Source organism: Sus scrofa, chromosome 9 (genome assembly GCF_054392235.1).
Source record: "Sus scrofa isolate SSC_HxYL_T2T_F1_AM1 chromosome 9, Sscrofa_HxYL_maternal_Yorkshire_Landrace_v2.0, whole genome shotgun sequence".
NCBI lineage: Eukaryota > Metazoa > Chordata > Mammalia > Artiodactyla > Suidae > Sus > Sus scrofa.
The window spans coordinates 30621840-30645446 of record NC_139391.1 but is presented as its reverse complement, the minus strand read 5'-3'; the positions used below and the strand labels follow the sequence as shown (position 1 = coordinate 30645446).

At 33.5% G+C, this 23607-nt stretch overlaps 1 protein-coding gene across 12 annotated transcripts in view; it reads right to left on the bottom strand.

Annotated features, from left to right (window-relative positions):
- CNTN5 (contactin 5) overlaps positions 1–23607 on the bottom strand; it is a 1211165-nt gene that overhangs the window by 880364 nt on the left and 307194 nt on the right. For all 12 annotated transcript variants that reach the window (XR_014815022.1, XR_014815020.1, XR_014815017.1 and 9 more), the window contains exon 2: positions 17315–17450. The gene's annotated coding sequence lies outside the window, so the exon portion shown is untranslated. The remainder of the gene's footprint in view (positions 1–17314; positions 17451–23607) is intronic.

The following is a 23607-nucleotide window of genomic DNA, read 5'->3' as shown; positions in this document are numbered from 1 at the left end:
TTTATTTTTTAGAATTAAAGTGAGCTGAAAATCTTCAGATCTATTTTTCAAGATTGATTTTTTTTACTTATTTTATTTTATTTTATTTATTTTTTTGTATTTTTAGGGCCACACACATGGCATTTAGAAGTCCCCACGCTAGGGGTCTAATTTGAGCTGCAGCCTCTGGCCTACACCACGGCCTTAGCAATGCCAGATCGGAGCCATGTCGAAAACCTAAACCACAGCTCAAGGCAATGCTGGATCCTTAACTCATTGAGCAAGGCTAGGATCGAAACTGTGTCCTCATGGATGCTAGACAGGAACTCCCAAGATTGATTTTTTTAATGTAATAGAGACAATAAACATTAGTATGACTATTCTGTCTTAGAAGAATATTTGTGAAAAGATTAAAAAATTAAACAATATTAAATACAATTTTTATTCAGGAGAGTTTTATGAGAACCATTTTTGACATCTTTAACCAAAACTTGAGATAATTTGAAGACCAAAATGTTTTTTTCTATGTTTTGGTTGACAAAAGATCAAGATGGACAAAGTGAAAGGCCATTTTTAAAAGGCTTTATACATTTCCTTTATATTATTTAATAAGAATGTATAGAACTAATATTGGGGAAAATCCTAGCTTACAAAGCCTTTAGAAAGCATGAGATGGCAGTTTCCCTGTGCTATCGATGCTCTACTTCAAGCTTACTTGTGCATTTTGAGGAAATGTGTGTCTTGAGTATACTTATTTAGAAAAGAATTATCTTTGAGCAGTCTGCGAAATAAATTTCTCAGGAATTACCTCTATATGATAAATGTATTTATATGAAATCGCTGTTTCTATAGGTCAAAATTTGATCAATTTTTTTTAAACATCCCGATTCTTTTTATTTATTTATTTATTTATTTATTTATTTTTTGTCTTTTTGCCATTTCTTGGGCCGCTCCTGCGGCATATGGAGGTTCCCAGGCTAGGGGTCTAATCAGGAGCTGTAGCTGCCAGCCTACACCAGAGCCACAGCAACGCTGGATCCAAGCCGTGTCTGCGACCTACACCACAGCTCACAGCTAACCCACTGAGCAAGGGCAGGGATCGAACCCGCAACCTCATGGTTCCTAGTCAGATTCCTTAACCACTGCGCCACGACGGGAACTCCATGATCAATTTTTAAAAAATGACCAACTGTCATGACTTTTTCCATTTTAAGAATATAGGATTATTAGAACATACAATATGAGTTTTTTCTCCTTATACAATTTATGAAGATTTTGTAATAAGAGAGTCAGAAGGAAGGAAAGATGGGAGTAAAGAAATAAGGAAGGGAAAAAGAAAGAAAAAGAGATATCTGGGATTAACAGATACAAACTGCTATATATAAATACATAAACAATAAGGGCCAATGTATAATATAAGGAACTCTATTCAGTATCCTGTAATAACCTATAATGAAAAAGAATTTGAATATATATATATAAAATGTATAACTGAATCACTTTGCTTTACATCTGAAACTAATACAACACTAAGTCAACTGTAATTCAATTAAAAATAAGAGACAAAAAATAGAAATAGGGTATACAAATATAAACTTTTAGGATTACCTTAGGGCCCTATGCAAAGCTTCTAACTAAAATTTAGAACAGGCATTTGAAACTAATTCACAAAATCAAAGATTCTCAGTGTTGCAAGTGACCTTGGATATCATACTTTTCCAATTGTAGGATATATTTTATAATGAAGCATTCACTGACATCATATACTTATTAAAAATGTCAGAATCTTTTTATCATACTGAGTGAAATCTCTCTCTCCCTTTTTTTTTTTTTCTGATTCCTATAGTTCTATTTTTTGGAGCAAGGCTCATCTGTACTAATTTCTCTTCCTTATGGTATTCCTTTAAAACAGCTGAGAACATACATATTGCCTCTAAGTCTCCTTTTCTCCACACTACATAGAACCAATTTCTGTCTTCTTTTTGAGGTGATAATAATTCATCACCCCTGCTAACTTTTCACCCAGCCACCTCCAGGTTGTTAGTGCCTCTCTTTCAGATGGTATCTGACCAGGCCAGAGTGGAGAGACACCAAAGCAGTCTTCATTCTGGATACTATTTCTTACTATCATTTTTTAGTAACCACTTTTTATTACTATTGAATTATATAATCTAATACACATTTTTCATTTCATTTTAGTTTGTCTTTTGTTTATTTGTTTTTGTATAGGTCATAAGTTTTCTCTGCTAACAAATGATTCTTATTGTTTTCCATAAGATTGAATAAAATATTGATATCATGGCTGGAACAAAAGTATAAAATTGGTTCTAATTCATTTTATCCAAATAGTTTCTATATTATTTAAAATAAATAGTATAATAACTCATTTTAATTCAGACATTAAAATCTACCTACTTCTTAAATGATATAAAAAGGACACAACTTTAATTTTCATAAAAATTTGATAATTTTTAAAAATGGTAATCATCTATTGTTTTAGATTACAGGTAAATATCTCAGTATTTAACTATTTGCCATTATAACAATGATTCAGATCTTCTATCCCTCACCTCCTCCTCAACCCAGGTATCCTTGAAGATAGTTATAAGAAAAAGTTTGTGGGAGTTCCTGCTGTGGCACAATGGATGGGCAGCACCAGAAGGCAGGTTCAGCTTCAATCTCTGGCCTGTCACAGTGAGTTAAAGGATCCAGCATTGCTGCTGTGGTGTAGGCCCTAACTGTGACTCAGAGATCCTTAGCTCAGGAACTCCATATGCCATGGGATGGCCAAAATAAATAAATAAATATAGACAGTTTGTGGAAGTCTGTAAGTTAAATTACATTCACTAGGTATTAATTTTTAAAATGTCTTTAAATTCTGCAAATTTTTATTAAAAAGTAGACTACCTTCTATTATTTAACATTATTGCTCAGTAATGTTTCCTGATATTAATAAACATCTTTTAAATATGGAAAAGATCAGTATAACAAATAATTATCATCACTGGTTGATTTCAATATAACTTAGCCTATTTGTTAAAGCAGGGTGAAGTACTCTCGAATCAATTTTAAATTATCACTTTTATTATTTGCATAATTTATCATTGTAATCTCCTTCAATGTAGTGATTTCTATTTGAATGCTAACTGCACCAGGAATTCCCCTACTCATTTTGTTGTTTCACAGTAATTTTCTTCAATTATGTTATGCATTCAATTTTTCTTGAACTCCACATATATGAGACTAGATTCAAGGCATACTTCATGTGGGTCTCTATGTCTAGAATTTTGTCTTCTCAATAAATCAACAGACTGTCCTCAGAACAAAAATGTTTTGTGAGGCTAAATGTAGGCTTTTAGCTCCCCCCCCCCATTTTTCACTGTTCGTAGATAAAATATTCCTCCTTTCTTAAAGAGTGCAAAGTATGCAAGCTATATACCCTATGGTTATCCAGTATGATAGATCATATTCTGATTACCACAATTTTATTAGTGTGAAACCTGAGGCTATGGGTAAGCTACATATCATACAGTTCTGAAGTAGCAGAATTAGGACTTATGATTTCTGATAGGAAATGGTCAAATCATTTAAACTTTCAGACTGTCTCTAAGTTTTATTTTATCAAAACTCAAGCTTTAAAACTAATATAGAAACATTATCAAATGAGATTATAAATTTGAATGATTTGGAGTTGTATACATTTAATCTAAAAATAAATTGTAGCTGTTTAATTTTGATAACATTGTATTTTGTTTTGAAATTCATATTTATATCTATTAGAAATCAATATTCAACTTTTTATTTATCATCATTAAATTTTAATAAAATCTCTGGGAGTTAAATTATTTTAGTTAGCTATGAGTATTCATTAGAATAAGAAGCACTTCATGTAGAAGCCTATTCAACAGTTATGACACTGAATTCTCACTTCATCTGTTGTTAGATATTGAATAATTTACAAAAGATGTAACAAGCAAATATGATAATAAAGCCTCCTTTCAAATATTTTATGAGACATCAGTTATTTCAGTTACTCAACAAGTTAGATCTTTAATGGATTACTGCTGAATCAGGTGATGAAGACTTAGAGAAGAAGCAGAAGTAAGCAGAAATTTTACTGAAAATATTGAAAATTTGGAGCCTGAAAAAAAAATTTCTAAGAAAATAAATGAATTATATTTTGTAGTTGTGAATATTTTCAGTGCAGATTTATTTAATCAGGGTACCGCAGCTTTTATAATCATTTACTTTTGTTTAATTTTTACTTGTATATAATTATTACTAATATCATTAATATTAATGATTATTGCTTTAGACAAAAATATCTGGATTTCCCCTCTTTACTTTTTCCTTTCATTTCCCCTCAAATATACTCAGCATTACAGGCAATTTAGCTTTCTTAAACTCCAAATTCATACGTCCAACTCTGACTCTTTTCTTCCAAAATATCAATCACTTAAAATTATTGGACTTTTTTATTTGTACATTTTTTCAGCTCCTCTTTTTCCACAATGGAAAGTCAATTTCAAAAGAACAGAATTTTTTTTCAGATTTTATTCACGGTTATTTTTTAGATCATTTATAATAGCACATCACAGATATCTATGAGTAGATGAAATACTTAAAGTTGATAAAGAATTATAAATATTTTAGAAAATTAGGAAATAGAAGATGTTATAATGATTTTCATAGATTAGATATATTACACAACTCGTAACAGAAGCTGATAAAATTTACAAAAATATAAACAAATAATAGGCAAACAAAATAAACAAATGCATATAAAAATGAAGAGGAAATAATGAGAATACAAAATGGAGGATATCATAAAACCTAGCATAGTTCAGTGGCTATATATGGCTGTCATTTGGGATAAATCTTGTAGCAGCCAAACAGAAGGAAGTACTACAAGTGACATTGCTTACAGACTTTATGAGATTAAAAGGAACAAGCCCCCCATCCTCACCAAACAATAATGATAGCAACACAATTAAATAGAACATAACAAAGTTTTTCAGGAGGTGAATAACTGTTCTTGGTAGTAAGTAAAGACAGACATTCCCCAACTGTAGCCCAACCCCTTAATAGAATACTGTCATACATGGTAGATGACATGTCTAACTCATTCCTCTAATTTGAGTACAACCGATTCTTATTATGTCCCTCAATACAAATCAATAGTAAACACCAAAGGGCAATTCAGCACAAGCAATTTTATGAAAGAAAAAAATAACAACATTCATGTATACAGCTGTCTGGTTGGCTCAAAGGAAAAATAAATTTTAGAATACTTAGGTCAAACGTTTTCAAATGACTGAAGATATTTTATATGTAAATAAATATAATACAAAAACAGATATTTTGTTGTACTACATCTTTGAAGATGTTCTGTGTTAAAAGCAGTACAAACTTAACACTTATTACACTAATGCAAGTAGAGGGACTATTTCCAAAAAGAAGAGAAAAACATTTCCTATATTACATGAATTTAATTTTCACATATAAGTTTATGCATTTAAACTAAAGCACATAACATGGCACATAATACTATGACATGTGAATATTTAATTTAATAATTATTCTATTTTTATTTAAATAGTAAATAAAATAAAATTAAGCATGCTTTTCCTTTTTTTTTTCTTTCTTTTTTGCTTTTTAGGGCTGCACCTGCAGTGGCATATGGAGGTTCCCAGGCTAGGGGTCTAATCATATCCACAGCTGCTGGCCTATGTCACAGCCACAGCCACATGGGATCTGAGCTGCATCTGCAACCTACACCAGAGCTCACAGCAATGTGGGATCCTTAACTGGCTGAGCGAGGCCAGGCATTGAACCCGCCACCTTATGGTTCCTAGTCGGATTAGTTTCCACTGCACCATGACAGGAATGCCATGCTTTTCTTTTTTGTTTTAATTTTGTTTTTTATAGATCATTTTTTACAGAAATGATTCTTTACATTACACTCAGATATTCTTGAAATATTTCTCAACACATCTTCATTTTTATTCTCTGAAAAGCCTCAAGCAGGAAAAACTAGATATGTCTGGAAAAGTGTGTGACTTACTATTTTTACTGTAATATTTACAAGCTAATTATATTTGCACATATAATATGTATTTCCAAAGTCTATTCTAAGATTATGCTTATCATAATTTCTCATGCAGCTAAATTTTAGGAAAAGATTGAATGGACTGCCCCTTCCCAAACAAATTACAGAGTAAAATTACCAAAAACTTACCCTATGATTTTCCTTCCAACTCCAAAAGGTATTAACAAATGCTGTTAAGTATCCATATCATTTTAAAATTATTCTCCTTGAAGATTAAGTTAAAATAACTTTCTAATCCCACTTAAGTTTTAAAGTATATAAAACACAATCATTTGAATATTTAGTTAAAACTTAAGACTTTACAATTCTTATGAAAATCTGTACCTCTAAAAATGTGTCCCTCTTAATGACATCATTGTCATACTGCTCATCTTCCTATACCTGTTATTTATCTAAACAGTTTAGCTTTTATTTCTAATTATTTAATTTATAGACATGAATAAAAATTATGAAATAAATAGAAAAAAATAGCCTGTCTTTCACAATATAGGCCAAAGCAGTTGGAATAGAAGATAAATTATAAAATAAATAATAGCTCAGACCTTCAACAATAGTTTCCATCCATACCCGTGTAAGGCCATGCTATTCAAGCATGTCTGAGTGAACCATAATTTTTTTTTTTTTTTTTTTTGTCTTTTGTCTTTTTAGGGCCACACCCACAGCACATGGAGGTTCCCTGGCTAGGGGTCGCATCAGAGCTGTAGCCTCTGGCCTACACTACAGACACAGCAACATAGGATCCAAACTGTGTTTGTGACCTACACCACAACTCACAGCAAGCCAGATCACTAACCCACTGAGGGAGCCCAGGGATTGAACCCATGTCCTCATGGATGCTTGTCGTGTTTGAGTTCATTAACCACTGAGCAACGACAGAAACTCTAATCATAAAATTATACTCAGGTTTTTCATTCAACATATGCGCACATTACAAAAAAGTAAAACATTCTTTCAAACAACTGACTCTGATTATTTTACATCTAATAGGTAATTTGATTGATATTTTAGATTGAACAGTCCTAGTGTTTGATGTACTAGATACAATCATTTACTTCATGTTTGCTGAGTTTCTTAGCATGTGCAGACAAACCCTTCCAATAAGTTGAAGGCTAGAATCAGTATAAAACAGGGTATTTTTAGCTAAAGACTAAGTTTAGGGCAAAGAAGGCTCACATATTCTGTTAAGAAATTTGTAGTAGAATTCAGTGTATTTTCAGAGAATCTGACTATACTGTAAGTATGCCTCACTTGCAGATTAATGTTAATGTCTCAATCCATAATCCCTCCATCCACCTATAGCCGCAGAAGAGTGTTCCTGCACTCACTGACATTTTTTTCCTCCTCAGGGGTCTACACCACATGACTGTTTCTCTAGCACCTTGGAACCTTTTTCAGCCAAATCAGGGCAGCTCCAAAGTGCCCTAGTTTTATTATTCCAAAAGTCAACCCTCACCCAAGTGTATCAGTGAGGGACATATTTAATCCAGTTTCCTATCTCTGGCACAACAATTATGAGGCATGTTCTATGTGAAATTCCAGAGGGAAATTGGTGCAAAATGGAGCTCCAACTTCTTACATTTGTTGGGGCTGCTCATCACTGTGCTCCATCTGAACTTTTCTCTCTTCCAAGTCTTGCTATCCCTACTCTTGCTTGCACTTCCTAGGATCAACTCCTTCGTAAACTATCAACATCGAAACCTGTTTATCAGGGTATGCTTGGGGAAACCCAAACCAAGATGATATCTAGAAACATACCTTAAAATATCTAGAATTATTATCATGGACACCACAGAGGTAACATGGCTCTATAAACTTGTTTTTTGATAGGTAGGATTAAGAGATTGAAGATTTTAGAGTTTTCCCAGTGCAGCAGAAGAGAGCTGAGGTATTGTGTGTTCTGATCTTTAGGTTTAGGTCATCTTTCTCCTTTTGAACAAATTAGATAAATGTATATTGTATTACTGTGATCTTTGTCTTACCTGATACTTAGAGTTTTCAAGATTTTAAGTTCTATTATTTATATAAATGTCTTTAAGCTCCTTCTTCTCTCTTCTTTCCCGTTTCTTGGCCATAGTTTGATTAATCATTCTGTGACTCCTAGAGCCAAAACTGGGAAGCAGAGCTGAAGCAAGTACTGTTTGATCCTGGTGTAATTACCATATGGGTACTACTACTATAGCCATAAATGGCATTGAGAGTAGTCCAGATCTGTGCCATGGGCTTTGGTTTGGTTAGGTGCTGGTTCTACACCATTGACTTACATTTTCAGTTGGGACACGCCAGTTCTTCTTCAAGCAGCACAGATGATTTTCACTGAAAACTCTCATACACAAGCACAAAACCTGGATTATCTCTGAGTTCTTTAGAAGAAAAATAATCAGTATCCAGAAGCTTTGGATAAGTAGTTAAATAACTTGAAAGATTCTAGACTGTGTAATTGAGTTTCCCAGAAGGTAAGAAATTGGTTCAGGCAATAGCTTTTAATTATTTTCTTTATGTTTCCTTGAAAGGGAATACGTCTAATAGATTTATGACAAAAGTTGTGAGGTAGATAGGTAATGAAAAATGAATGCATTCAACTTTTAGATAACCTGTGATTGCCTTAATCAGTAACCATGTGATGCTGCTGAAATTCCTTAGATGATCCCTGTTTGATATAAATTTATGAGCCACAAATGCAAGCCAAATACGTACTTTTAAAGGAAAAATAAATAGGTAAAGTTAGTAATATAATTTGCTAAACTAATGTATCTAAAATACTATTTCAACGTGTAATCACAAAATTATTTTTGTAGGATAAAAACAAAGTTATTAATAAAATATTTTACCTTTTTTCATACTGAGTCTTGGACATATGTTTTGTACTTTATCCTCACAACACATTTCGATTTAAGCTAGCCACATTTCAAGTGCTGAATAACAACATATGACTAGTTTTATTTTATAGCACAGCCTTGGCTCAGCCTAATATTTTCTTTACAGTATTCTCTTAGATAGCTTCTATTCTATGAATTATTTTTCAGTTGCTTTGCATGTAGAATTCCTTACAGTTTCTTCTGGCTAATATTGTGATGCTCTCAATTCATAGAATGGTCCTTTATCTATTTCTAACAGCCCAGCTCTTGTCTTGCATTCTATTTTTAATCCATTAGAATTATAAAGGAATTTCAGGTTTAGAATTATAAAAACACCATTTAGAATTGCTTTTTTTAAATGCTCACATGGTTCTAAGTGTCTGAGAAGTTTTAAGAGTAAAAGACATATCTTTTATCATTCCAGCTTGCCTGTACTGACTTTGAAAACGTTTTCTCATCTCTTGGTAGCATTCTCAATAGTATACATACTTTCTAATAAAGACATAATATACCAATGCACGATATGTGTGCACGTGTTTGTGTGCGTGTGTGTGTGTACTGAGAGAAAGTGTGTAGAAAACTGATAAATTGATGATCACTATATTTTCACCCATAGCTTTGGAAGTACAGCATTTTAAAATTTCTACCTAAACAGGTCATCATGTGGACAATAATGTGACAATCTGTTATCATTAACTCTGTCGGACTGCTCTCAAGACACTAGAGAGGATTAAATGACCTGGAAAACTCAGTCTATGGAAAAGTCTATTGTCTTCATCTCTGTTATTTCCACTGCTACGCATCACTGAAATCTTAGAATATGATTTGCTATAGTGACATATAAACACAAAGATCATTTTTCACCTTTTTCTTTACCCCAAATAAATCCCAAAGATCCTTTAACACTTTCCATTCAACACGCTAGCTTATTAAAAATTTTAAATGTTAAAATATTATTAAAAGTGATATTCATTATATAATAATATAATGTTCAATTATTTCAAGAATTTACATATTTGAGAAACACATGGTTAGTTTGAAGTACTTAAGCATAATACAGATATTTTCCTTAGATTAAACCTATAAGGTAGTGGTCAGGCTAATGCTTAGAGATTTCAAGCATTCCATAAAGCAGAAAGAAGGAATGAGTTTTTAAAAGTAAGTTCTAAAAGCAACCCCAAATCTTAAGCTTCTTCATCTCCCTGAAATCTACTTATTCCATCTTATGTGTAAACATAGCCCCCCAAATCACCTATATCATTTGTGACCAAAAACTTTTTACTGTAAATATTGTTTCTTTTTTTCCCATCTTCAACACATTGGAAGAAAATTATGTAAGAAAACATGGTTTGAAAAGTAAATAATACAGTATTAAAGAAAAAGCATATATAGTTTTAAATGACATTTTCAATGATGGCCATAGAATAGAATTGACTAAGCACGGGATCTAGTGTCACTGTGTGCAATTTACAAGCTACCAGAAAAGCCTTATAGACAATTTATTACACATGGATGAATCACTAAAAAGCTTATAGAGATACAAATTTCTAAGGTACCACACAAGAAAATATGGATAGTTTGTTTTCAAAGAAATGCCTTTGTATAAAGTATGTCCTTCTAGAAATAACATTCCAGTTTTTGTTATTTCCAAACCCAGCTATTGCCTCTAAAGTTTACTAAGGCAGGATCCTGTCACTTGGAAATCATTTACAGTATAGACTTTATTGCTAAAAGTCTGATTAGGTTAACTCACCATACATTAGTGATAGTGATTTCTGACTTCCTTAATTTGACATTATTAGCCCTGAGGACAGTACATCATTATTTGGAGATAACTCGACATCTGTAGAGGCATGACTGTCAACTGGCTTATTTATATTTGAACTCTTCCCTAGTCATAGTCCCAATAGAAAAGTAAAGGGACGATTTAACCACAGGGTGGATGCACTATTAATTTTTTTTTTTGATGCATAAAAAGCTATTTATTTTATCATTATTTAGAGTATACATACAAATTTACAGACCCTTTTACATTGCATTTCACAGTTTTAAGAACACACTACTCCTTATTTTGACCATAGTGTCCTATATAGCTTATTACCTGTTTTGACATGGGCTGAGGTGGATGCACTATTAATTTGTCTCATTCTATTGGCCAAAGAAAGTCAAATGGCTAAGCCCAAAGACAAAGGACAGATAAATACATTTTATTCCTTTATTAAGAAAAACTGGAAAGTCCTGTGACAAATAATACAGCTACAGAGAGAGTTGGAGAATTAAACACAACATTACAATCCACTACATTGGCAAAATGCAAACTTGGAAGTTATTCTACAACAGATCTTTAAGTAAAAGTTTTGATGGCCAACATCAGAGTCTGTTTATATTTCACAAGCAAAAGAGAGCTATTAAAAGTTTGGTACCAGGATGTTTCACTATAATCTTATTTCCCTTTTCTTTTTTAATTGTATTCACATCTGTTATTTTGTGCACTGATAGACTGCTTTTCAAGTTTAAAAATATCTCTTTCCATGTTGAGGGAATGAAATTACTATCAATATTTTATTCTTAATGTTTAAATTCTGCCTTTCAAATTTAGGTTTTTAAATATAACTAGAGTTATTCATTTATTTATTGAATGGCGTGCTGAGAGATCTGATTTTATTTTTCTTATAATTAACCTGTTTTGCTAGAATAACTTAAGGATGGCCCATTCTTTCTCCACTGATCTGTGTATCACATTTTTTATAGAGACAGAATGTATTCTGTGCTCTCCATTTTATTCCAGAGTCTATCTCAGGAATTTACCCTGTCCCATTAACATACTATCTTCATTATTTGTGATGTTACACCAGAACAGAACTTACTTTTTTTGGGGGGGGGGGGGGGAGCACACCTACGGCATATGGAGGTTCCCAGGCTAGGGGTACCTCCATATTGTAGCTGTAGCCACTAGCCTATGCCACAGCCACAGCAATGCAGGATCCGAGCCACATCTGTGACCTACACAGAGCTCAAAGCAATGCCAGATCCTTAACCCACTGAACAAGGCCAGGGATCGAACCCGCAACCTCATGGTTCCTAGTCAGATTAATTTCCCTTGTGCCATGACAGGAACTCTGATAAGACACTTTTGAAATTGAGTCTCATGTTATATATTTTATGCTTTTATTTAGGCTTTGGTATATGTTTGTTATGTGTGTGTGTGTGTCTACTTTTTGTCTGTTTGTTTATCTTTAGGCATTTTCTTTATCTGCCAAAGTCAAGGAAAAAAAAAAAACTTTTGATATTTCAAGCAGAAAGGAATTTAGATATTAGGTGCTTATAAACTGCAAAAAAGGGCTGACAAACAAATGTCAGGAAGGATCACTGCTAAATCTTCAATTAACTGTTAGCTTTCAAACAGTTAGAAATTGCAAAATTTATAGATATCTGCCAGCAATGATCATAGCTTCCAGCACTGAGACATAAGATACTAAGAAAGGCATCTATGGTCACTGCAGCTGGGAGAACAATGATAAGACTTCTACTGCTCTTATACCTTCCATATCTCATGTTTCCTGTTGAGTGGCACCTAATCCTGAGTCTCACTGGCAGATCTCCTGAAAAGTGCAATTATTAGCTCAGGAGGCCCTCTAACGTACTGAAGAGGAAAAGAATGAGGAAATAGTGCTATGTGCCAACACAAAAACGAGCAGAGTATCATATACTCATGGCTTCAATTCTGAATGGGAACTTTTTTTTTGCATTCAATTTTCTAATAATTTATGTCAGCTGAATCACTTTTTATGTTTATCTTATATCGCACTACATCCCCAAGATGCAAGCATTATTAATTCTAATGGGGCCATATTTATTTTACTTTCTGCTACTCCCCCTCATCCTCTCTCCATCTCTCTCCTTCTTTCTTTACTTTCCTTTTCTCCTTTCTTTCCTTCCTCTCTTTCTTCCTTCCTCTCTTCTTTCTTGCTCCCTTTCCCTTTTCCTTCCTTCTTTTGTTTCCCTTTTGTCCTTGTTTCTTTCCTTCATCCCTCCCTACTTCTGCCCTATCTTCTCTAATTCCCATCCTCCCTGGTCTCCTTCCTTCCTTCTTTTCACCCTTTCTTCCTTCCTTTCTCCGTGGTAAAATAGTGTGGTACCCACGCTATCACAATAGAAATCATAAGAAACACTTTCCAAAATGTATGCGTATGAATAGATTATAAATGGATAGACTAGTAGATATTTTGTTAAATTTTTAGTTTCTTGTACCCTTGAAAAATGAGTCTTTGTTTTTAAGCCGAAGGAAACTTGAGGTTCATAACAACTAAGCCCAAGCCTCAACAGCTAGCAAATTTATAGCAGAGATTCAATCCTGGGTCTACCTTATTCTAAAGCCTATAATCTTTACTTTTGTCAAAATCATGTCAAAATACTCAGAAAATGTGAGTTTTAAGGAAAAAAGTCTATACCTTATTAATCATTTGTCTATCTGGGATTTTCCACATAAACTAAGCTTAATACAGGAAGAGTAACTGAATTTCAGACATCTGCTGGTAGAGACAGAGCCCCTCATATACTTGTAGGGTAGCCTTGAAGCACTCAGGTAGCTGAGCATTCAGGCTAAGGTTCCTATTGCTTGTTACCTAAGCAGGATTAAACAATCTTTATTATATTTGAAAATTGTCCTAGAATATCATTTTGGTTTTTATTTTCCTCACTCAATCTTCCTTGGTATCTAAAGGTATATGAAAACACAAGAGCCTAAATGTCAATATTTCCTCTGTTTCTATAAATTCATTCCAAAATAGAAATATTCAATAAAAGTTACTATTTACTGGTCAAGTATCACATATGAGGTATTTTTCATACATTCACATGGCTTGAAGCATTGGGTTGCTTACAGTTTGTGAGTGTCTTGTATCATGCAAGCAAAAAGGTCCATATACTATAACACTAGGCAGCAATCTGTCATATTAATACACTGAAAGTTATTACTATCTTTTGCCCCTCTTGCTTTGGGCAAACTTATTTTTCTTCATATCCTCAGGGAATCCAACTTGAGAAATATTAATTCACTAGCATGCCTTCTATGAATAAATGATACTGAAGATAATCACTTGGTAGCCAACTCAAACCATCCCCTCCCACACTTCTACAACTGGAAGAAAGAAATAAATTCATACATTTCAAATTGTATGATATTTTATACCAAATATCATATATTTTATATTATTTACTTAAGTTATCCTATGTTGGTTCACGTATCTGGGTGTTTTTGTATACTTTATATAACAAACACTCCTATGAAATATTTGAAAACAGTATGTTTCAAAAGGTAAAAAACTATGAATACAATTAAAATTAACTAATTTTTACAAGTGGCAAAATACTAATCTTTATAACAAACATCTCAACATAAAGTAGAATTTTATTATTGAATAACAGTTTTGGAGGGAACTCTTCCATCTCCTTTCCTGACAATTAGGAATGGTGCTTCCCCATTGATATGAACACACTAACCCTGAAGGACTACCATGGACATCCCAGCTGTTAAAAACGTCTTTCTAATATTCAGCCAAGACTATCTTCATGGAATTTCCACATTATTTTAAGTTGTCAATTCTGGATTCTACACTGTAAACATTATAACAAGTAGAAGTGCTGTAAACATACACAATAAATATATAGCAACTAAATTATGTGAAAGTATTTTTTTTTCAAATTTCTTTGCAATTTTCAGGAACATGAAGGATAAAAAATTAAATTTCTAATTTTTTAAAATGAGAGAACATCCCACTTTATTTTTTATCAGCTGTCATGCTTTATATTTGCATATGTTGATATGAAGAATTACAGGGCTTATTTCATTAGATGATAAGAATTCTGCCAATTCTGAAAATCTATCAACCTAGAGCCACTCAGGCTCTTCTCTAATGGAATGAAGCTCTTCCTCTTGGAACCGTGCCAATGCCTATCAGATAGAGTTGTGCAAGTTATTGAGTGGAACATTTCATTGTCAGAGGCTGAACTCAGGACCCCTTTTAATATCTGTTACTTCTTATTAGGGCAGGGATTTAGTTGATTGTGTCAATATGAAACTGTCAGTGCCTCCACTGAATGTTTTTAGTAGTTGCAGCGACAGATTAGGTGCAAGTACATGAATGAGATGGGGCTTTATTTAAAGTGACACTGTGAATTCACACTCATCAGATGCATCAATTCTAACTCACTTATGTCTTTTTGGAGTGCTCAATCTGTCTCATTTGTTTCAATTGTTTCCTATTCCACCAATATGCTTTTCAATTAGCCAGGCAGAATAATAGCATGAGTGACATAACAAGAGTGAACTGTGCTCACCAAACCTGTGTCCATAGGTTCTCTGTACAGTAAAACATGTTCCCCATCCTAAACTTGAAACCTAGATTTATTAATAGACTGAAAAAAGTCTCTTCTCAAAAATTAGAGTTCCATTGAACTATGCGAATTTAACACAGTTCAGCTGGTAAATGATAAAATGTACCAGTTCACAGGTGGTAAAGGCATTTACTCCATTCTCTTTCCATCTGCTGATATGTCTACCATAAATTTAAATTGCATATCCATCATCCATCTGGAAGCGAGCAATAGATCCAAAATCCTCTTACCTACAGCTGCTATGCTATGTTCAGTTGTCTTTCTTTGAAAATGTCATCATCACCATACATAAACAATTTTGAACATTGCAAAATTCAGTTAAGGAGTCTGAATAAACATTATCTCTGGTATTCACAGATATTAGAGAAGTAGCAAGTTAATATAGAGTTTGATTTGTTAACATGCTCCAGTGATTAAGAGTTCAGGACAAAACACTTTACATAGAGGAAATAGCTTCCAAATGTCTGTACATCTTCAACGGGCAGAACACAAAATGGTATTTTAATTTTATTTTTTATATGTAACCTATTTTGAGATCATTCTTGTTGTGACAAGCAGAACTATGATGGCAAATTTGGTTGGAAAATTTGTCCAATATTAGAATATAACAACAAACTAATTTATGGGGAACATACTATTTTCTATTGTTGGGGTTTCCCTGTCAGAGACTTTCAATCTAATTCCTTATCTTTTCTCTCCCCTTATTTTCTAGTCTTTGAGAAAATGAAAAATTTAGGCCGTTTTTCTCTATGAAATTAATTTAATAATACCTGATACAGTTAGAACCTTCAATAAGAATGAAAAACTGACATGATTCAGTGGAATTAATGAAAGGAACTTGAAATGTAAATTGTCTGTAGTGATCTCCCAGAATTTGGGCATGACTAGTAGAAAGCAAAATTGCATGTCAAACTCTTAACTCTTACACACTCCTACAGAATTCAGGAGTCAGATTTAGTCACTTTCCTTCTTTACTCTAATTTTCAAGCCTAAAGAAACTAAAAGCATAGAATAGGCTTAGGAAAATACTTTCCAATATTTTGAATCAATTAACTTCAATTAGCCTGACAAAGTAAAGGATAGATATGTCTTGAAATTGGGTATGATGGATACTGTCAATATTTTATAAATAATTAGAAAGCAAGGATAAATAATTCACAATCCAAAATGGGTTGAGCTCCTTGGTTGATTATTTAAAAATACACCCTATGTATTGTAGTTAAGTAGCACACAGTGGATTAAATTGAAATAATCTGTTTATGCCCACTTAGTTGTGAATATTAAACATGTCCAGTCATGTATTCTAAAACATTTTAAGGTATTTGTTTTAAAGGACTCTTATTTAATTACACAATGGTAATTTTTACTCAAAGTACATGTAATTAATATTTAATGATTTTGGTTGTTGCCTAAGTATATAAGAATGTGGAGCTGCTGAGAAAATGGCATAAAAGTCACTTTCATTTCAGAGACTTCATATTAAGGTAGAGATGACTCAGCCTCTTTCTGTCCATGACTTCCGGCCTATACAACCTAAGCAACTGCCTTAAACTCAAGCTTTCAACCACACAAAATCCATCCACTAGCACATTATATGTTGGTTGAAGAAGACATAAAACAGAAGGCCATATGAGAGTTCTGTTTCTCTTATAGTTTTCAGCAGTTTAACACAATTTTTACGTAATTGCTATTTTCATCTTTAAACTGAAAATTTAATAAAGACAAAATAATTTACTATTTTTGCTTTAGTATTATAATCAGAATATTTGTAAAATGGTTTGTTTACTAACACTTTTAAGATTTTTTTATAATTTAAATTTAAAACACTTAATTTTTAGTAAAAAAAAAAATTTGACCTTTAATATATTGAGCTGTTGTTAAAGAGTTCCATATGTGGTACATAGAAGCTTTATGTTTTTATCCCTTCAACACTCTATTCAATTTCAAAGGTGTATTAATAAAAGATTAACTGTACCTTCTGTCTGAAAGCAGGGCCCTGGTTATGAACTTCAAAAAGGAAATGGTTCCGTAGATATCCTTTTGCTTTAATCATGCAAAAATGATACTTAGTAGATCTTGAATGATACTAAACGTCAATCCTTTAAGGTCACCTGTAAGAAAAGATAAATATTCTGTTACAAATAATTTTTCTTTAAACTTTCCATTATGTAAACAAAATCCATTTTTCTTATTAAATATCTTATATAAATACTCTATTTAGTTACATAGGAAATCACTATGCTATGTACTGATAACCTTATTTTAATACTTCTAATTAAATATATTTATGTAGTTTTTGCATTATAAGATTAATTTTCTCTGTAGTTTGTATTTACTAATAAAAACTAACACCACAAGCTAAATTTTAATGGATTTCAAAAGCTCAAAATATTTAGCACATCATTCAACCTGAAAGTCATGAGAAAGAATTGAAATTAAACTACATATAGGAACTGATGGAATTACAGATATTCACAGAACATTTCATCCAACAGCAGCAGAATACATATTTTCTCATGAATACATGAAACACAAGTTTTTAATCATACATAGATATTGAATTTGTGAAATGTTTTTATCTGCATTTATTCAGATGCTCTTATGATTTTTTTTGTTACTGTTGTTCATTGTCGGCAAATCAATCAATGTCATATTGCACATCTATTTATTATAAACATTCTCAACAACTCTGCATAGAGAGATGTATACCAATAATTTTTATCACATTAAGACCATACGTGATAAGCCCACAGCTAATATTATATTAAACAATGAAAATAAAAAGCTTTCCCTCTAAGATAAAGAACAAGACATAGAAACTCATTCATGACACATTTATTCAACAGAGTACTGGCATTTGTAGCCTAAGCAATTAGGCAAGGAACAATAAGTAAAAGTCATCCAAATCAGAAAGGAAGAAAAAAAATGCCTCTACCTGCAGATGACATATTACATATAGAAAAATCTAAAGACTCCACAAAAAATATTAAAACTAAAGAAAAAATTCATTACAGTTAAAGGTTGTAACAGCAATATGAAAAAATTAGTTTCATTTCTATACATTAGTAATAAACTATTAGAAAGAAAAATTAAGAAAATAATCCACTTAAATTACATCAAAAATAATTAAGAATACATATACACATTTATATATAAAACCGAATCACTTTGCTATACACCTAAAACTAATGTAACATTGTAAACCAACTATATTTCAATAATTTAAAGAAAAGCAGTAAAGTACATAACAAACAAATTTAACCAAGGAGGAAAGCAATCTTCACTGAAAACTGTAAGATATTGATGAAAAAGATACAAAAAATGGAAAGATATTCTGTGCTCATGGACTGAAAAAATTGATATGATTAAAATGTCCATATTACTCAAAGTGACCTACAAATTCAATGCAATCCATATCAAAATCCCAATGGCATTTTTCATAGAAATAGAAAAAAGTCTTAAAATTTGTATAGAACCACAACTGAAGGGAGAACAGAGTTGGAGGCATCAGGCTTACTGATTTTGTACTGTATTACAAAGCTACAGTAATTAACACAGTATGGTACTGGCATAAACACAGACACATAGATCAATGTAACGCAATAGATAGCCCAGAAATTAACTATATGGTCAATTATTTTAAAACAAGGGAATCAAGAATATGTATATGGGTAAAAGATAGTTTCTTCAGTAGTTGATGAGGATAAAACTGGAAAACCAAAAGCAAAAGAATGAAAAAGTAGACCCCATCTCATCAAATACACAAAAATTAACTCAAAATGGATTAAAAACATGAATGTAAGAACCAGTGGGACCAGCAGTTCCCGTCATGGCGCAGTGGAAACAAATACGGCTAGGAACCATGAAGTTGTGAGTTCGATCCCTCGCCTTGCTCAGTGGGTTAAGGATCTGGCATTGCTGTGAGCTCTGGTGTAGGTCGCAGATGCAGCTGGGATCTGGCACTGCTATGGCTCTGGCATAGGCCAGTGGCTAGAGCTCCAATTAGACCCCTAGCTTGGGAACCTCCATATACTGCAGGTGCAGCCAAAAAAAGGCAAAAACAAACAAACAAACAAACAAAAAAACAGGTGGGATCATACAACTAAAAAGCTTCACAGGAGTACCCCTGTGGTGCAAGGGGTTAAGGATCCAATACTGCCTCTGGTGGTGTGGGTTCTAACCCCAGTACAGCTCAGTGAGTTAAGGATCCAGTGTTGCTGCAGCTCAGATTTGATCCCTGGCCAGAGAATTTCTATATGATGCAGGTGCAACAGCTACAACAACAAAAAGGTTCTCCACAGCATTGGAAATCATTAACAAAATGAAATATGAATGTTCCCTCTATACCTACTTTGGTTAAGAGTTTTTAGCATGAACGGATGTTGGAATTTGTCAAATGCTTTTTCTGCATCTATTGAGATGATCATGTGGTTTTTGACTTTTCTTTTGTTAACGTGGTGTATGACATTGATGGATTTGTATATGTTGAACCATCCCTGTGACCCTGGGATGAATCCCACTTGGCATGGTGTATGAACTTATTTATATGTTGTTGGATTCGGTTAGCTAAAACTTTGTTGAAATGTCTGCATCTATAGTCATCAAAGACTCTGGCCTACAGTTTTCTTATTTGGTACTATCTTTGGCATTGGTTAGGGTGATGGTGGTGTCATAGGATGTCTTGGGGAGTATTCCTTCTTCTTCAATCTTTTGGAAAAGTTTAAGGAGTATGAGTATAAATTCCTCTTTGTATGTTTGGTTGAATTCTCCTGTGAAACCATCTGGTCCTGGACTTTTATTTGTACAGAATGTTTTTATGACATATTCAATTTTATTTCTAGTGATCACTCTGTTCAGTCGATCTATTTCTTCTTGATTCAGTTTTGGTGGGCTGTAAGTCTCTAGAAAGTTGTCCATTTCTTCCAGGTTGTCAAATTTGTTGACATAGTGTTTTTGTAAAGAAATCAGCTGATAGACTTATCAGAGTTCCTTTACAATTAATGCTTAGTGGGTATAGAGGGAAAATACCTAACATAATAAAAGACATTTATGATAAACCCACAGCAAATATAATACTCAATGGAGAAAAGCTGAAAGCCTTCCCACTAAAATCTGGAAGAAGACAAGGATGTCCACTCTCCTCACTTTTATTCAACATAGTATTGGAAGTACTAGCCACAGCAATTAGATAAAGAAAATAAATAAAATGTATCCAAATAGGAAGAGAAGAGGTAAAAGTGTCACTGTATGTGGATGACATGATACTGTATATAGAAAACCCTGAGGACTCAACCTCAAAACTATTCAAACTAATCAACAATCTCAGCAAAGTAGCAGGATATAAGATTAACATTCAGAAGTCAGTCACATTTCTGTAAACTAACAATGAAATATTAGAAAAGGAATACAAAATTACAATACCCTTTAAAATTACACCCCCCAAAATCAAATACCTGGAAAAAACCTGAGAAAGGAGGTGAAAGACTTATATGCTGAGAACTATAAAACATTAATCAAGGATATTAAAGAGGATTCAAAGAAAGGGAAAGATATTGCATGTCCTGGGTTGCAGGAATTAATATTGTAAAAATGGCATACTACCCAAAGTAATCTACAGATTTAATGCAATCCCTATCAAATTACCCATGACATTTTTCACAAAACTAGAACAAAAAATCCCAAATTTTATATGGAACCACAAAAGACCCAGAATTACCAAAGCAATCCTGAGGAACAAAAATCAAGCAAGAGAGATAACTCTCCCAGACTTCAGGAATATTACAGAGCCACAGCAATCAAGACAGTGTGGTACTGGTACCAAAACAGACATACAGACCAATGGAACAGAATAGAGAACCCAGAAATAAATCCAGACACCTATGGTCAATTAATCTTTGACAAAGGAGGCAAGAACATAAAATGGGAAAGAGACAGTCTTTTTAGCAAGTATTGCTGGGAAACCTGGACAGCTGCATGCAAATCAATGAAACTAGAACACACCCTCACACTATGCATGAAAATAAACTCAAAATGGATTAAAGACCTAGATATAAGACCAGACACTATAAAACTCCTAGAGGAAAACATAGGCCAAACACTCTCTGACATAAACAAGAGCAACATCTTCTCAGATCCACCTATCAGAGTATTAACAACAAAAACAAAAATAAACAAATGGGACCTACTCAAACTTCAAAGTTTCTGCACAGCAAAGGAAACCCTAAACAACACAAAAAGACAACCCACAGAATGGGAGAAAATCTTTGCAAGTGAATCGACTGACAAGGGATTCATATCCAAAATTTATAAACACCTTCTGCAGCGCCATACCAAAAAAACAAACAAGCCTATCAAAAAATGGGCAGAAGATCTAAACAGACAGTTCTCCAAAGAAGACATACAGATGGCCAAGAAACACATGAAAAGATGTCACTCATTATTAGAGAGATGCAAATCAAAACCACTCTGAGGTACCACCTTACACCAGCCAGAAGGGCCATCATCCAAAAGTCTACAAACAATAAGTGCTAGAGAGGGTGTGGAGAAAAAGGTACCCTAGTAAACTGTTGGTGGGATTGTAAATTGGGGCAACCACTGTGGAAAGCAGTATGGAGATTCCTCAGAAAACTAAACAGAGATTTGATCCAGCAATCCCACTCCTGGGCATCTACCCAGAGAAAACCACGCCTCACAAAGACACATGTACTCCGATGGTCATTGCAGCACTATATACAATAGCCAAGACATGGAAACAACCTAAATGTCCATCGACAGAGGATTGGATCAAGAAGATGTGGTACCTATACACAATGGAATATTACTCAGCCATTAAAAAGAACAAAATACCAGCATTTTTTGCAACATGGATGGACCTAGAAACTGTCATGCTAAGTAAAGTCAGCCATACAATGAGACACCAACATCCAATGCTTTCACTCACATGTGGAATCTGAAAAAAGGACAGACTGAACTTCTTTGCAGAACAGATTTTGACTCACAGACATTGAAAAACTTATGGTCTCCAGAGGAGACAGTTTGGGGGCTGGGGGGATGTGCCTGGGCTGTGGGATGGAAATCCTGTGAAATCAGATTGTTATGATCATTATACAACTACAGATGTGATAAATTCATTTGAGTAATAACAAATTAAAAAAAAGAAAGAAAGAAAATCAACTCAAAATGGCTGAAAGACTTAAATAAAAGATAAGACTCCATCAAACTCCTGGAAGAGAACATAGGCAAAACATTCTCTCACATCACCCTTACAATATTTTCTCAGGTCAGTCTCCCTAGAAACAGAAATAAGAGCAAAAATAAACCAATGGTACCTAATCCAACTGACAAGCTTTTGCACAGCAAAGGAAACCAAAAAGAAAACAGAAAGACAACTTACAGAATGGGAGAAAATAGTTTCAAATGATGCAACTAACAAGGGCTTAATCTCTAAAATATTCAACTCAACAGCAAAAAGCTTAACAACCCAATTGAAAAAAGGGCAAAAGACCTGAATAGACATTTCTCTAAAGAAGATATACAAATCAAAACTACTCTGAGGTACCATCCCATACCAGTCAGAATGGCTGTCATTAAGTCCACAAATAACAAATGCTGGAGAAGGTGGGGAGAAAAGGGAACCCGCCTGCACAGTTGGTGGGAATGTAAATTGGTACAACTACTATGGAAAACAGTATGGAGGTACACCAGAAAACTAAATATAGAATTACCATTTGATCTAGCAATCCCACTCTTGGGCATACATCGGGACAAAACTTTCCTTGAAAATGACACATGCACCCACATGTTCATAGTAGCACTATGCACAATAGCCACAACATGGAAACAACCTAAATGTCCATCGACAGATGACTGGATTAAGAAGATATGGTATATATACACAATGAAATGCTACTCAGCCCTAAGACAGAATAAAATAATGCCATTTGCAGCAACATGGATGGAACTAGATATTCTCATAGTAAGTGAAGTAAGTTGGAAAGAGAAAGACAAATACCAAGTGATATCACTTATATCTGGAATCTAATATATGGCACAAATGAATCTTTTTCACAGAAAGGAAAATCATGGACATGGTGAAGAGACTTGTGGTTGCCAAGGGGGAGTGGGAGAGAGCAGGATAGACTGGGAATTTGTGGTTAACAGATGAAACTATTGCCTTTGGAATAGATGAGCAATGAGATCCTACTGTATAGTATTGGGAACTATATCTAGTCACTTGTGATAAAGCATGATAATGTGAGAATAAAAGAA